This window comes from Mus pahari, chromosome 15 (genome assembly GCF_900095145.1).
Source record: "Mus pahari chromosome 15, PAHARI_EIJ_v1.1, whole genome shotgun sequence".
In the NCBI taxonomy this organism is placed as follows: domain Eukaryota; kingdom Metazoa; phylum Chordata; class Mammalia; order Rodentia; family Muridae; genus Mus; species Mus pahari.
In genome coordinates this window covers 9,268,408-9,273,832 of record NC_034604.1, presented here as the reverse complement: position 1 = coordinate 9,273,832, position 5,425 = coordinate 9,268,408, and the positions used below count along the sequence as shown (strand labels likewise).

General features: G+C 43.8%; 1 pseudogene; it reads left to right on the top strand.

Annotated features, from left to right (window-relative positions):
* Positions 1–4,408: 4,408 nt before the first annotated feature.
* Positions 4,409–4,604, top strand: LOC110333287 (annotated as a pseudogene).
* Positions 4,605–5,425: the final 821 nt, after the last annotated feature.

Genomic DNA, 5,425 nt, shown 5'->3' with positions numbered 1-5,425 from the left:
GAGAGGGAGAGGGAGAGGGAGAGGGAGAGGGGGAGACAGGGAGAGAGGACATACACATCATACATGCCACAGAAAGCACAGTGGAAGTTAGAAGACAAGTTTTAGAAATTCGTTCTCTCCTTCAACCTTCTTGGGGGATCTCTCTTATTTCTGCTTGACACCCCAAGCTACCTGGACTTCAAGATTATAGGTGAATTGGGGAAATGTAAAGTAAAACCACTTTGAGATTTCATCTAACCCCAGTGAGAATGGCCAAGATCAATAAAACAAATGACAGCTCATGCTGATGAGGATGTGGAGGGAGGGGAGAACATTTATTTATTGCTGGTGGAAGTGAAAATGAGAACAGTTCCTACAAAAACCAGCATGGCGTTTCCTGAAAATGCTAAAAATTAACCTACCACAAGATCTAGCTATACCACTCTTGGTTATATACCGAAAGGACTCTAAATCCTACTGTGGAGAGACTTGCTCATCCACATTCATTGATGCTCTATTTTCATAATAGCTGGAAATTAGAAACAGTCTACCAATAGATGAATGACTAATGGAAACGTGGTACATTACACAATGGAATAGTATTTGGCTGTTATGAAAAATGAAATCATGAAATTTGCAGGTGGGTGGACGAAGCCAGAAACAACCATCTTGAATGAAGTAATGCCGACCGCAAAAGATAAATATCACATGTTTTCTCTTAAATGTAAACCTTAGCTTTAGATTCATGTGCCACGAGTAGTCATAGATGTTGGGTGCCTAGTCAAGAATCAGGAGTAAAGAAAGGATCTCTCAAGGAAAGAGAAGTAGAAAGTAGTGCTATGGAGAGATAAAGGGCACTAGAACGGAAGCATTAAGTAAGGAGGGTGATGGGAGCCCAGGGTAAAGGAGGAAATGTGGGCAGAGATAACTAACACCAAAGGGCTTTGAAAAAACCCATATAGCAACCCATATAGCAACCTACCATAGAAGCCTCCTCAATAATATAAATAAATAAAAGGAATCAAAATGGAGTCACCATATAATGGGAGAACACTATCCCAACTAGACATCTTATGTCACCATTAAAACCTCCAGTGCCACAAATGGGTTATATTGTATTGAGCCTTGGCCAGAGGGATCTCATGGATTCCCAAACAGCACAGGCTATGGTCAAGTCTGTTGCTTACTCTCCATAACCTGATTATAAGGCTCTATTGCTAAAGACAATACATATTTCATCAAAACCTACTAACCAGCATTCATGATCCTGGAAGTTAATCTGCATGCTGCCAGAGGAAGAAAGGAAACACCAGTATCTCCTAGCTACCAATCACGTGCCTACAACAATGACCTGCCTGCCACCAACCATGGGTCTACAACAGTGACCTGCCTGCCACCAACCATGGGCCCTACAGCAGTAACCTGCCTGCCACCAACAGTGTGCCTACAACAGTGACTTGCCTGCCACTGACCATGTGTTCTACAACAGTGACCTGCCTGCAAAGTGTACTGGTGCAATAGTGGCATGGATGTTGTCTGAGTGGCCAACCATCCTTTGCTTGTTGAGTTTCCTTGTTGAGACCCATCCCACTCACTCTAACAGATGAAGCCCATACACCACACTGCTGAAGACACCAGAAACTTCATGAGCCTGGGGGAAAACTATTACTATGATTTTGGTAAAGTAACATAGCAATAAAATGACTCCTAATGACATACCACTATTCCCATAGATCAGTGCCTCACTTAGCCCATGTCAGAGAAGCTCTTTCTTGCAGTAGATGGGAGTTAACACAGAGACCCACAACTGGACAGTATACAGAGAGTAAGAGACTTTGAAGCACTCAGTCCTAAACATGATTATCTTTACCAAAGCCCTCCTATTGCAGGATATTTGCTCAGACTGTGAAACCCAAGATTGCATTATTTACTGAAAACACCTGTTTCTAGTTGTGGTGTGTCTTAGCCCTTACCACACACCTTCAATCCCTCGAGCTGGAATATAGACACACCTTTAGTACACACCTTTAATCCAAAACAATGAAGGTAAAATTAGTTTGTAGAAGGAAGCACCCATGTTTAAGAGTAATGTCTAATTGAGTGGCAGACAAAGTGGTGAATCAGAGAAAGATTTGACAAAATAGGATTTGCCCAAGTCTCATGAGAAGAGAGAGGAAAGAAAAGCTACTGAAGAAAGAGTAGTGCAGAGAAAAAAAAGAGGAGGAGGCAGTTTTACTGCAAGAGTTTTACAGAGACAGGTTGAAGAGAGAACAAGCTAGACACAGGTAAAGACAGAATGAGTGAGAGAATAAGGAGCCAGAAGATTAGAACAGATTGCCAGAATTAGTCTGAAGCCAAGCAGAGCAAGTCAGGAGAGAGAGAAGAGGAGAGAGAGAGAAGCCATAGCGAATCAGTCATCTTTGGGAGGAGTTTTGAGTGAGAACAGCTGAGTTGAACCAAGCAGACAGAGCCCTGAAAGAACTAGGAAGGGTGAGCTTATCCAGCAGTAAGTCTCAGAGGCTGAAAATATTCTAGGTCTAGGTTAGATTGTCCAGAGGCTAGAAGCTTCCAAGATTAGGTCTAGGTTAGCAGATGGAGGCAGTAAGCCTGGACAGCAATTCCATCAGGTGAATAAAAGCTGCATTTATATTCTCCCATGGAAGAGAAGTCCCTTCAAGAAGATTTAGTGCAGATTAGTACCTAGTGCACTCAATAGTTCTGGGAGCTACAAGCCTCATAGGCAAAATAACTACAAAGCTAGCCCCATATCTAGAACTGCTTTGGGCTAGTTTATGCTGGGGTCATTGGGCTGCTCAGCATATTTGAAGGCATACCAGCTTGTTTCAGTTACTACAGATGTTAGATTAGGAACTTGTTGGATTTCTATGTGGGTATATGATGCTGTGATGCAAGGAACTACTGTCAAACCAAGACTTATTCTGTGGTCTTTAAGGGGCCATGACTAGTTACATTTGGCTCATGAGTAAACTAGCTCTAATTCTGTTTGAATGAAAAGCTGTGTTTGATAAAGGTAGAGAGGCATGTATAGCAGAATCTAGACATAAGTTTTTAAATTGTTCTTCTCTGATGAGGACATGTGCACAGGCCTTTGTTCTCCTAGTAATTACAATAGCATTAGTACACTACCTAGAGACATTCACACAAGCCTGGATGCCCAAGATTATGTGATTTCATGCACACATATGTGCAGGTATACATGCATGTGTGGTCATGTGTAGGCCATAGGTCAAGGTTGGCCATCTTTCTTAGTATTTCTCTACCCTATTTTTTGAGACAGAGTCTCTTACTGAACCTGGAGGTCACCCATTATAGACTGGCTGGCCAGTGACCTCCAGGGTCCTCTTGCCCCTCCTGCTTGCTTGTTTAATATGGACTCTAAGGTATGGAGCTCAGTTTCTCATACTCATGTGGAAACCACTGTACTGCACTATCTCCGAAATCCAGTGCCCTAGGTGCTTACTGAACATCAGCTTGGGGTGCCCACATGGCTGAGTTCATCACTCTCCAGCCTCTACAGCGCTCAGATTATAAAAGGGTGGGACTGGGGAGAGAATGGGGAGGGGCCGCAATCAGGATGTAAAGTGAATAAATAAAATAAAACTTTAAAAAATTATCATCCTAGCACCCAAGATGCCACTATTAATCAATCACATTGACAGCAAAGGCGCCTGGTTAAAGGCAGCTCCCAGCAGGCAAACTGTTCATAGACTTTAAAGGTTATCTTCTAGATTCTGGCCAGGGGCTAAAGTTTCCTTTGAAATAGGTAGAACTCAAGCAACCTTGGTCTGATGCAGTGCAATCATTTATTGCTTATTTATCTTTCTCCGGTCTCCAAAACTGCATAAGTACAGAGCACCTCTAGCTGGAGAGCAGATTGGAGGGTGCTGGGTCCTGGCTCATGAGGGACTGCACTCCCCACACTGTCCAGTGGCACCTCCTTTATCTCCCTCCCTACCTGGTGGTTTGAAAACTCTCTGCTAGGTTGAGGGCCACAAGACAGAGGCCGTAGGACCAGAACTAACTGCTTCATAAAAACTTACTGTCCTTAAACAACAAAGAAAACCCTGTAACTGTGGTCTTGGAAGCTAGGGCTTATTCAGGAGCTTAAATTATGTCAAAAAAAAAATAATAACACCAAAAAACAAGACAGCTCAAAGCAAAGGAGATACAAGTTCAAGTTCAAAATAAAAACAAAGAATAAAAGAGAGTATGCATTGTGGTTTGGTGGGTATAGGCACTTGCGGCTAAGACTTGCAGCCTGTGTTCAATCTCTCTATAAAGAATGTATCTCTCTATAAAGAATGTATCCGAGCCTTTCCAGCGGTGACGATCTCCCTCCGAGAACATGCCTCTCCAGAAGAGGAAACACAAGAAAAATCGCCTGGTGCAGAGCCCCAATTCCTACTTTATGGACATGAAGTGCCCAGGATGTTATAAAAATCACCATGGTCTTCAGCCATGCACAAACGGTAGGCTTCGTGTTGGCTGCTCCACCGTCCTCTGTCGGCCTACAGGTGGAAAAGCAAGGCTGACAGAAGGATGCTCCTTCAGGAGGAAGCAGCCCTGAAAGCCCCTGACTGAAGATGAGTGGGAACCTTCCCAATAAACACAGTTCGGATATAAACAACAACAACAAAATGTATCGGAGATGATGCAGATAAGCACGCACTGTTCACAGAGCAAACACCTGATCGCCACTCCGGGTGGGGAGGATCTCACGGAGGCCCTGTAGGCCTTATCTGCAGAGACTGCAGGCTTGTGAATCTTATCTCACAGGACGGACAAAGTCACAAAGGGTTTTATCAGCCTCTTTTTCCTTCCCCCTTCACACTGAACGCTTTCTTTGGAGGCTGGAATTAAAAAGTTCTATGAACTATCTACTATATGTCTCTTAACTAGCAAGGCCTCGAACGTTGGCAATAAGCAGCTGGTTTTTGAGAGGGACTTTGAGGCTGTGGAAGATGTGAGTGCATCCTGGTACCTCTTGTTAGGAACGAAAGCTGAACAAGGAAAGGCAGAAGCTGAGCAGATCAGCACATGGATCCCACCCACCCACAGCACTCATGATAAAAAACATGATTAGCTGAAGATGATTAGCTCTGTGGTGAAGGCAAATGCTTGGTTACCCAGCATATACGAGGCCCTGGGTTTAGTCCCTAGGACAGTTGTGGGAGAATCACTAGCAAGGATTTGCATGCTCTGAGTGGAAAAATCAACTCAACTTTCAAGATATATAGAGAGAGTTATCACACATACAGAGTCTTGAACATGACTTGTTGCTATTATTCAAAGAAACAGGGTCTCACCATGTAGTTCTGGCTGGACTGAACTCCATATGTACTCTAGATTGGTATCAAACTCCACCTGCCTCTGCCTCTGCCTCTGCCTCTGCCTCTGCCTCTGCCTCTGCCTCTGCCTCTGCCTC